Raw genomic sequence first — 11,610 nt, 5'->3', positions numbered from 1 at the left:
ATTCTCATACTTGTGTGAACAAATTTTTTTCATGCCTACCCTATAAAAGCATCTGTGACATAGGTGACACAATGTTGTTTCTTAGAAGTGCAAGAACATAAACTCACTCATGGTGCAATGTGTTAACCACACATTATGGAAATGACTAAAATAATCTGCTTAATGTTTCACTCACTTGTAATATCTCAAATGTACTCTTATGGTTATGCCAGAATGTTATAACAAATAAACACACTGGGGTAGACATTTGGGATAAAAGAGGAGAGAAAAATGCTGGTTTATAATTTAGAAACTTTTTTTTTTTCTTAGAAAAATGCTATACACTTCAAGCATGACAAAATTAACATAGCAACTCTGACTGAAGCAACACATATTTGCCAATATTTGAGACACATGCAGGAAACTGCTTGCTCATCAAGTCACACTTCTCAAGTATAGGTAAAAAAATCCAGTTGCAACAAGAGTTTACAGTTCCTGCACTGGTGTCATATATAATCAGGTCTGACTTTCTCAGGTGCAGAAATACTTCAAGACACAATAATGTGGGAATACAACGGAAGATTGGCGAGGAGGATTGTAAACAAGTGCTCAAGTGACTTGCAGCTGGGGTGTTGAAAAACACATATATTGCACTAATTGTTGTTTAGCTTTGTGTGCTTCACGGGTAGATAACATAGGCCTGTCATAGACACAGAGGCACCTTATTGAACATCCTTGAGATTCCTGCTCTGCTGTGGGAAAGATCAAAGAACAGTGAAAAACTACGCCTGCAAAAATCCTCTGATATATACAGGTGAAAGCAGCAGGTCTGAGATCTTTTCTTTCTTCTCCTTTCTCTGGCGGGCAAGGACCAATCTCCACAGTGCCTGTGTCCCTGCTTGCGTGCCTCTGCCCGGGTGCTGCTGCGGAGATCCCCTGGGTCACGAGGTAACGAGAATAAATTTACTCTTTGCATTTCATCCATAGCTCTGTGGTTGTTCACACATCCGGCATGTGTCAGCTCACACAACATCCATGGAACTGAGGGAACAGAAATGTTGGATTTATCTTTTTCTTCCTCTGATGGGACACAGGTACATGTCTTATTATTAGAAGAACCAAAAAAATTTAGAAGAGCTAGTACTGGGAGGGATTAACTGTCCCATGCATTTCAATATAGTTTTAATTCCACAGTACAGGATGGGACCCATCCCTATCCTTTGACAATACAGAGTATCAGAAGAGTGCAGCACAGCTGGCTTACCCAAACCAACCACAGCTGACTGCACTGCAGTAACCAATATAAACAGTAAGTAACTCTCTTGCTTCATTATCTTTCATGTCAAGGAGGAAGAGTACCTGCTGTTAACTATATTTAATTGCATATCTTCTTGGAAGGAAATAAGGATGTGAGCAACTGACACATCTCTTTTACTCGAAGTACCAAGCATATTGAGCTTAAACATGAACACCTCTGGTCCAGTGACTCTCTCCATATTTAGTACTTATAAAAATACAATTTGTCCATATTGACATATGCTGCCTCCTTTGAGTGTCTGAAGAACAAAATACAGCTCCTATCTCTTCCTACACCTTTAGGTTCTCTCTGAGCTAGATTATCTCTTGTGACCGCTTTGGAGCTATTAGAGCAGTTCCACTTCTGATAAGACCTGTGAAAATACTGATGTAAGAAAAATCTGTGTGGCCACAAGCATTTTTATCAATAGCCTCTCTAAATGGATCTACATAGACTGATCTAAATGGGTCAGATAACTAAGCAAGGGAGCACTTTGTCTGCAACACCATTCACACCTCTCCCAAAGCTGTGCCAATAGCGATAAAGTGACATATGGTTACACCCTAAGAAACAAACAAAAAAGTAAAACCACTGTTGATGATGGACAGGTGGACAGGCAGCGTACTCCATTTATCAGGGTTATCTGAAGAACAATATAACTCCATAAGAAAGGCAGAGGTGAAAGGCTGAAACTAGAATCAGATCAAATGCTTATGAGGAGATTAAAGACACTTGGAGAGATCTGATCTAATATAAAGAGAAGGGACAAGGCTGTTCTTTTGTTGTTCAGTCTGATGATGAGATAATTGAGTTAGTCCTTAGGGTGAAACACCTCAGGCCAGTTTACATTGCTGTTCCCAGCCCAGTGCCCGAAAGAACAAAAGAACATGAAGGCCAGAAATTGCATCTGTTGCAATTGCAGATCTCCACTGAAGTAATGAGTGCAGGTGAAAAGCACACCATTTGTTAAAAGTTGATTGACTTACTATGCTGTAGGTGGCCACTGAAAATTGATCTAGAAGTACAATGTAACAAAGTGGTAATTTCGGCTGAGAACAGATAAAGAAGTGCCTTCTACTAGGTAAGGTATTAAAAGTGTGAAATAAATTCTCAAAAAAAATCAGGAGCCTGTGGCTCTGTGCTGCAGGGATGGACACTTTAGTAACGAGATTGTATCAGCCACAGGAGGAGAGAACTGCACATGTATTCCAGGGGAGATTGTCACTTCCCCTACAAAAGGGTTCAGGTGCAGATGAAATGCAGTATTTATAGAACTGCAAATACAGTGGAAAAGGTACACAAAAACCAGGTGTGGTTTGACAGGTATTTCAAGGGAGATTCCAGGTAAGTCCGAAAACCCGTGCTTAAGGGTTGCTGGGAAAACCCAAGCTCCTTTCTCCATGCATGACCAGTAAGCCAAAGGCTTCCCACGCCAGGCTACCTCAGAGGCACGGCCCCACACCCGTGGTTTGCTGAAAACACCCCGGGGAGGCCCAGCCCGTTTTCTCGCTGTGTGGCTGGTTTTCCGCCGCGCAGGGGCGGGCTGTGTGCGGTGGGAACCCGCACCGGGAGCTCGGGGCAGCACCCCGGGGGGGCGGCTCGGCCCTGTGAGGATCAACGACCGCGCGGGTGCCTGGCGCAGCGTTGCCCAGCTGGGCCCGCGGCGAGCTGCCCCCCTTAGCCCTCCGGCCCCGCCCGGCGCTGAGGCACACCCTCCCCGCCGCCGCCCCCCCCCTCCCCCCCGGGCCGCCAAACCAGCTACTCCGGCTGAAACCCGACCCCGGAGGCCTCCCTGACCCTCCGTCAGTCTGGGGCCGCGCGGGGCGACACGGAAAGGCAGGCGCGGACGTCCACCTGGAGGCGGCTCCAGCTGCGCCGTGGCCAGGCCGCGCCGTCCTGCGGCTGCCGGCGGCGGCCGTGCGGGGCGATGTCGCGCAGAACTCCGCTCCGAGGGCTCCGCGGGATCCACTCCGCCGAGTACCGCCCGCCCGGATGCAGGCGGCGTCCTCAGCTGCTGCTGTCTCCTTCCAGCGCCCCAGCCGGCCCAAACCGGCTCGAACTGGCCCAGGCCGGATCTGCTGGCAGTGGAGCAGCGCCCCCCCCATCCCCCGGCTTCTTTCTGCCCCCCCCCGCCGCCTTCCTTCTCCTCCCCCCAGGCCTCGGCCTCCCTCCCCGAAGCGCCGCCACCCTGCGCTCCCCACCCCCGCTGCCCGCTGTGGCTCGGTGGGCAGAGCGGCCCTGCGCAGCCCCGCGCCCTCCCTCCGCCAGGCCGCACACAGACCGCTGCTGCCGCGCTGCGCCTGTGGGCGCTGCTGCTGCCCTGGAGCCTAATCGGCGTGTTGCCTGTCTGCCCTGGCTTCCTACCCACATTTCCCTCACCTCCACTATCGGGGACACACTGCGTATTTTGCAGATATTTTTTTTTCTTTCACTTAGGGAGGAAATGGGCAGAAGCTTTGCCCTTTTCAGTCAAAGCCACTTCTCTGCAGCGGCCATGGCTGCACCTGGGCCCCGCACAGCCCCCTGCCCCCGCTTCAGTTGTGTGCAGCTCAGAGATACTGCCTTCTTGCCTGTCCGTCCCATGCTCAGACTTGGCTTCTCTCTCCCCCAACACACGCACCCCCCTGAAGACACGGGACCCCAGCTGCTCTGTCCGCTCTTGTCACAGCCCTGCAAAGAGCAATGCAGCTCTGTTGCCTGCCACTGTCATGGCAGTGAAACGTCCTGCTGCCACTGCCCTTTTCCCCCCAGTCACGTTCAGGCTGGTCATCTCATGTCAGTACAGGAGACAAAGAACCTGGGTGTTACCCTCTCCCTTTTGCCCCACACAGTCACCACGAAGATAAGCACACCCCACCTTTGTCACCCCATAACCACAGAAGACACTACATAATCTTTTTTTTTTTAAACCCATCCCCTCTTGTGTTTTTTTTTTTTTTTTTCCTAAACCCATCCCCCATTCTTACAGATTAAAGGAAACAGGGCTGACTCCATTTTGGAGAGGATATTCTGACTCCATTTTGGAGAGGATATTGCCCGGAGGTTTAACTTCCCTCTGTGGAGCAATTTCCTCCAGCAGCAGCTGGAGCAGAAGGGAGACAGCACGCCTTGCCCTGGGGGTGCTGTGGGATGCCTCTTAGCCGTTTGGAGTGAGTGGCTGGCACAACTTCTTTGTGGCTGGGTGGTTTTTTCAGGCAGGGTTTTGTGCTAAACTGGAGCCGTATGTGTGCCTGGGCTTTAGCCAGCTCTGCTGCACTTTTTGTAATTTCGATGAAAACTGTTTTCAGACCTCCATGCTTCTGAAGGCATTGAGGTAGTGACCCTACGCACCTCAGGGGGACATTTCCCACAACTTCAAGGGGGAGGGATAGGTATATGTTTGCCACTTTCTTCTGTGGCTTTTGTTTGATGATTCAGCTGAGTAGACCTAGCAGCTGGGTGCTGCTGAAGGAGTTCCCCCCATTCACCTGTGCTAGCTCTGGCATTTGTCAGACACCTCGCTGAGCCATTTAGCTCACTAACGTGGTAGATGCTACTCCAATCCGCCAAGAGGAATGTTCTGCCAGATCTGTGGGTTGAGCTGGCTCACCAAAGAATCCAGCAAAAAGCTGCAGCCAACTCTAGAGTAAGTCTGTTACACAAGTGGGGTGTGGCAAAGGAGTAAACAACCCCACCTGCGGCAGCAACGTGTTTATTTGTCTCACTGATACTGTCAAGCTGTTCCTAAACAGGAGAGGCAACCACATGTGATGATATGTACCCCCACTTGAATCTCTGGAAGTCAAACATTCAGCATCCTTAGGAGTATAACACTATAGGTGTAAAGACTTCTCCCATAGGTACATGCCGTTCGCATCCACATCTGGATATAAAAATATGTGTACAACTCCTATTGATTTTGAGGATGGCAGAGACAACAGGCACAAGTCATCTGGTTGGTATGTTGTGACAAATGTTTGCAAAATTAGAGATTCCTCAAGGAAAGTAGGAAGAAAAGTTCATACACATGCAACTGGTTGGCCATCCTCATGTAAAAGGAGTTGTGGTGGGTTGGCCCCACCTAGCAGTCAAGCTCTCACCCAGCTGCTTGCTTGCCCCCCATCCACAGCAGGATGGTGGAGTGAATAGGAAGAACAAGAATGAGGAAGCTCCTGAGTCCAGATAAAGTTGGAGAGATCGTTTACCAATTACCATTGCAGGCAAAACAGACTCACCTTGTGGATATTAATTTATTGCAAATTTATATGTATCGATATAATTACTGATTTGGGTATTGGGAAACAAAACAACAAATGTTAAGACACATGGCAAAACTCCTTTCTTCCCCTGTTTCTCAGGCTCCCTTCACTCTTTATCTCCAGACGTCTGTCCTACCAGCTTCTCACACTCCGTCCCTTCAGCGAGGAAAAGAGTGGGGCAAGGGGGGGTGTGTTATGGTCAGTACACAGTTTCTCTCTGATACTCCTTTCGTCTCACACTTTTCATCTGCTCTAGCACAGGTCTTCACAGGTTGCAGGGAGTATCTGCTCTGCCATGAAGCACCTCCTCTTCCTCCTTCTTTTCCTCCTCTGTTGGAACCAGCTGGAACTGGCTGTGCCCAGCACAGTGGCTTTTTCTCACAGTAGCCACTCCTGCAGCCCCCCACTGCCAACACCTTGACATCTGCACCCAGTACGGGACTAAGAGTTACGGAATCACAGAATAAACGAAGTTGGAAAGGACCTTTGGAGGTTATCTGGGGCCATCTTCCTCTGCCCCTCTCCCACCAAAAAGGCCAGTTCTGCAGGTTGATCAGGCTGCTTCCAGCACTGCTCAGACAAATTTTTGATGTCTCCAAAGGCAGTGATTCTGCATCCTCTCTAGACAACTTACCCCAGTATTTGAGTGTTATTGCTGTGAATACTTTTTTCCGTGTATTTACTTAAAATTTCCCCGAAGAACAGTCCTGTTTACTCTGTAACTATCAGTAGGTAGTACGAGGCAGCACTTTGATTCCCACATGATGGTCTTTCCAGTTTAAGGAAACCCAGCTGTCTTGTAGAGGACAGAAACATTAAGGTTGGTATTTGTGAGAAACGCTCAGGATGCGGTGTGAAGCACTCTTTATTACGTTCTTGCAAGACCGGGCGCCCCCATCAAGTGGACGCGCCTACCAGCCATCATGCAATGGTTTATATCCCTTTCTCCCAACCGCCGGTTCCCTCCCCTGATTCCTCATTGGCTGAGTACTACAGGGTGTACAGACTTCCCGAACCGCCTACCGATATGCCCCTTCATGTATGTGTTCATACATCGCATGTTCATGGAAATGAACCTTGGCTTTCTCCAGGGCGGAGAAGTTAATATGCATGAGCTCATCACGCAAGCGTACTAAGATGGAAAAGTTCGCCCCAAGTCTTTAGGTATCTGCATCCATCTAAAGCCAGTTCCAAGTACTGGGTCATCACAGTTGACAAAAAGACCACTTGCCTTCTAGCCCTAGGCCAGGGATTTCAATGGTTGTGAATTGCTCTTGTTGATTGCTTTGGTGAATCGCTCCTGCCCTTCCCATCAGCTTATTATGCGAAATCAACATTCTTTCCCTTACAGTATTAATGGGGAGTGAATGGGTGTGGTGACACCAGAAGGAATGGCAGAAAAGATGTCTATAAAATGATATATGTTGATGGCACCTAGATTAGCAGGTCATTAAGATCTGGATTCATCCACAGGCAACTTCTCCAGTCATAGAAGACTGTCAGTATATCTTAATGACTCACAGAGATGAGAAGGTAGAGAGACTAATTAGTGTCAGCTCCTAAAAGCTACAAAAAAACCTCCACCAACCATACCCCAAATCAAAAAAACACATCTACCAGAACATCTTGACACAAAGCTATGAACCCAGGAAAGCTGAGGAGTGCTTAGTAGCTGGCATCACTTGTGTTAAGTGTAATTGTAAGGAAGCCTGACAAGACCACTGGGACCAAGTGCAAGTAAATAAATTAAAACAGTTTTTCTGTAAAACGAAATCACCTTCTCCTCCTACAGACCATTCCATTGTTGGTACAGTATTGCATTATTTCCTGTGTTCACTGCTGAGCCATGTTTAATTTCTTGCCTACTAGGAGTTGCAGGTCCTTTTTTGGAAAGCTGCTTTTTAGTTGATCCCCTAAGCTGTACAGATTCAAGGGGTTGTTCTCTTTCAGGTACAGGGCTTTGCATTTGTTTTTGTTGAATTTTATGAGGTTTCTGTTGACCTATTTTTCCAGTTTGTTGGGACTGCTGCTGTGCAGCAGCCCAGCCATCGAGCATGTTGACTTCTCCCCCTCCAGTTTTCTGTCCACAGCATGTGCACTCCCTTCACCAACTGCAGAGTGTTTTACAGAAGGCTGTTCACATACTGTCCTCACTGCCTGCTGACAGAAATTCATCTACTCACTTCTTTCCTCTAAAATAAGAGCAGCAATGACCTCGGGGGAAATTAATGTATGTGTACAAACATGCACACATAGACACGTTACCAAGTAAAGTCTGAACAAAGTGGATTTAGTGGAATTCATTCCACTGCGGCGGTTTGCAGTTATGCTGCATTTTAGAGTAGAAGAATGCTGCTTTTCAAAACAGGTAGTTCCTGCCTAGCCTTAAAACAATGAAGATTTAAGAGAATAAGGAAAAAAAAGTCTCACTCTCATCTCACAAGAGGCTGTCTGTGAACTGTCTCTGCTAAAAGGGACTAGTCCCTTTACATAAAGCACAGCTTCCCCTTCCTCCACCTCATCCATTGCCTCCAGCCCTCATGCCAACAGAAAACACTTGTATTCTCACATTTTTCAGTAGAGTCAAAAGTATCCCCTCATTTTCACACTATATTTATAACTTTCAAATGTTGGCAGACCTGGCTCTGGCTCTGGGAGGCCACTCTCACAAAGGGAAAGTCTCTGCTCTACCTGCCTGCCATGCTCCCTTGGTCTCTCTCCCTGGTTTCCTTAGAAAAGGCAGGTCAGACCATCTCAGAAATACTCTAGGGAAAGAGTTTGGATTTTTGTCTGTAACTGCAGGGATGAGAGAAAAAAAAAAAAAAAAAGAATGTAGAAACCTTCAAGAATGTAGGCAATCAGAAAACCGTTTTACATTTCAACTGAATACGGTTTATTTTTTAATGGGCATGTCCCACCCGCTGTCTTTGAAATGAAAAAAATCCTTGTAATACATCATGCCTCATTTAGGATGGGCACCAACAGTCCCGGTTTTGGCTGTTCTCATTTGTCTCCCTCTCCTGGTCAATAGCCGTTATTTTTTTCCAGATTTTGTGAGGGTTTGGGTAGGGAAGTCTTTGGCTTTTTTCCATACACAACTCAAAATGAATACGTGCCTGAGCAAAATAGATTTTATGTGTACATACTTGTTCCAGGGTATTGAAGAGTTAAATAAATATTTACCTATTTAAAAATTCACCTCTGCAGTCTTGAAATGAAAACATAAATCTTGCCATATATCTGAAAATGAGCCAGGGAAAATCTGCTAAGGGGAGTACTCACTTTCAGTCAACTTTGGCATGCTGGAAAGATGCCAGGAATAGTGAAGCAGAGAGGTGGCTGCATGTCTGAAGAGGTGGTGACAGGAAGAGCTGGAGTCAGTCGCTTTAAGGGAATTTGACAGTTTTGGTATAGGAAGAATACTTCTTCTGGCTTTTAAAAGCTTAGTATTGACATAATACATTGCAGGCTGCCAAGTCTTACCTTTTGCTTTAATGAGTCATATAAATAAAATGTATGTAAAAAAAAAGAGACAGAATTAATTTATTGTTGTGTATAATGAAGAGCCTGGGAATAGACTGAGGGGTACTCAGATAATACATGATCTTCTTGTTCTGGTTCTGACAGTACCTGTTATTCCCTGAATGCAGTATGTATTCAAGGGCTACCCAGTGATCCCAGTTTTGGTAACTCACCTCAGTTGCATTCCTGACGTACCACACAGTGCTAAGCCTGTTTCTTCTGCATCCTTATAGCTTCCTATCAGAAACTTTAGCCACCGTTTCATTCCCTTCCCTTTCTGGCTTTGAAATCCAACTCAGTCACTATCCATGGAAACTGCCATTTAAGTCCAGACTTCCACAGACCTCTCTTTGGACCCTAGAGACTTCATCCTCAGCATTCTGACAGTCTAGTCAGAGATTTTCCAGGGACGGGACAGCTAATTGTGTCTAGTTACGTAGCTTTTGTAGATAAAATGTGTTATTTAGACTAAGACAAACAGACGTTCCGATATCATTTTGTTTATGAGCTACAGAAGAATGTCAGTATCCTTGTAGCCCAAAAGATTCCAAGTAGTTAAATATGCAAGTAATTACGTATCCCAGTGCACCACTAAGCTGTATTCACTTGTGCAGCAGCTATGTCTTCCTGCAACCCCTCCACCATCTCCTTTTTCCCATTTAAAAAAAAATGGAAACTAAATACAGTCTCGTTTCAGAATAGTCTTCTAGTCTTAAGTAGAAATCTGTCCTTCAACTGCAAATCTGCCATGTTTTTGGGTTTTTTTTGTTTGTTTGTTTTTTTTTAATTTATTTTTTACATTTTAGCAATTAGTAGTGATGCATTTAGGAGAGAAAAGGGCAGAACTGTAGAGATGAGTAAGGAACTCCAGAGCCTGAGTTCTAAGAAAGTAGCCATCTGGATTATTTTATTATTTAGAAGGTAAAGGAAAAAATAGAGTCAACATAAAAAAGCTTTGAAAAATCACAGAATATAGAACATAGAAGAAATGTAATAAAAGTTCAAACAATTCTGTTCCTATGTTTCAGTTTAACAAGCAAAATAAGCATTCAGCAACTGTATTTTTTATGAAGAGTACTCCAGCATTTACTCTGAGTGCAGATTATATGCTCTTAGAAGATTCAAGTGTATTGGTAAATTAGTTAGAGTCCTTTAGGAAAGTTGTTTGTCAAATAATTTTTTTATTGTCCTGGATGGTCTTGTGATAACTCTTCAAACTTTTCAGCTCATTAAACTCACTCAGATCTCCTACTCTGGCATAACTGGGAGGTTTTTTTTAACGTTTTGTTTTTACCATAATTTGTCATAATTGAATTCTTTCCCTTTAGCAAACAAATGTTCTACTATGGAAATTTTAAAGAAAAAAATGTGCCTGAAAGCGTCCTCCCTCTTTTGTTCAAAGTGGTTTAGGCTGTCATTACACTGCTATTTTAATCTGTCAGAAATATGGGTTGCTGTTGCGAGGAGTGGGCTGGTTTTCCTTCTCCCGCTGTCTCCTGCTTCTTCCCACCACTTCCCTCGTGCCACTCATTTGCCTGTGGCTGTGAGATGAGTTGTTTCAGGGAACCACTCTGGTTGAAAGCTAATTTTTCTTTTGCTAGCATAGTTTTCCTCACTGCGAGGAATACGAAGAGTAATGCCAGCTGAAGGGCAGTAACAGGTAAAATGTCTGGAGCCAGTCAGGGAGGTGAACAGGTTTGTTCTTCAATAGTCATTTAATAGTCAGTTTAAACTAAATGGAAATTACGGAAGTTATTATGTGCTAGCATTGGAGGTACTGCTACTGTTTTGAATGAAGTATTGATAGCTTGATAGAAAACCGATTTTCAACAGAATTAAATAGTCTGCTTTTTGCACAAACACACCTTCAGTTTTCCAGCAAAAGACCAATTGCTGAGAACCACACTATTTCAGTTTGAATAAATTCAGTAATTGTTACAGGTGCTGGGTATGTAACCTTGGCAAACCTCTAAGGATCTAATAGAATCCAGATGGACTGTGCCTGCAGGCTTGTCTTGATCTATTAGGGATCTGTAAGACCTGAAGTTTTGGCTGCTGACTGCGAGAGCTGGCCACAGCTATAGATCAAAGTTGTTTCAGCAGAATCTACAGGAGATTCTTGTGGCTAACTGCACCTCTGCCAATTTGGCCTCAAATTGTTCCATGTATTTGTCAAAGGTTTAATTAACATGTGTATAACAAGTGTATAATTAAGTGAATAAGAAACTATGAAATGTATTAATGCATTAGAAAAGAACAGAATTGAAATCAATACTTAAATAAGACTGCTAGTTCAGAATTCACATGTGTGAATTCATGTCAAATTTTGTTTTCATAGATATGTGAATTTGCCTTTGTTTTTTATCCTTATGATTTATTTCACCTAGGTTTGAGAATTCACTGTCCTCTGCCATGATTACAGAAATTAGCACAGGATTTGAAGAAGAACAGGTGTTTGAATCCCTGTAAGAAGCCTGATAATACTCCTGGAAACTTTAGGTGTAGAGGATAGCCAGCTTCTGCATCATCTCTCTTTAGAGTCTGAAAAGTGATACTATCATCCTCAAATGTCTT

The 11,610-nt window shown here is 44.8% G+C and overlaps 1 long non-coding RNA gene across 1 annotated transcript; it reads right to left on the bottom strand.

The window, feature by feature from the left end:
• Nucleotides 1–246: 246 nt before the first annotated feature.
• Nucleotides 247–3,342, bottom strand: LOC141943771 (uncharacterized). Its single transcript, XR_012629048.1, has 2 exons — nt 3,131–3,342; nt 247–1,020 (listed from the first exon to the last, which is right to left on the bottom strand). It is a non-coding gene; the product is annotated as an uncharacterized LOC141943771 (long non-coding RNA).
• Between the last annotated feature and the right edge of the window lie 8,268 nt (nt 3,343–11,610).

This window comes from Strix uralensis, chromosome 5 (assembly GCF_047716275.1).
Source record: "Strix uralensis isolate ZFMK-TIS-50842 chromosome 5, bStrUra1, whole genome shotgun sequence".
NCBI classification, from domain to species: domain Eukaryota; kingdom Metazoa; phylum Chordata; class Aves; order Strigiformes; family Strigidae; genus Strix; species Strix uralensis.
The sequence above is the reverse complement of the archived record's forward strand: the minus strand, read 5'-3'. Positions and strand labels throughout refer to the sequence as shown.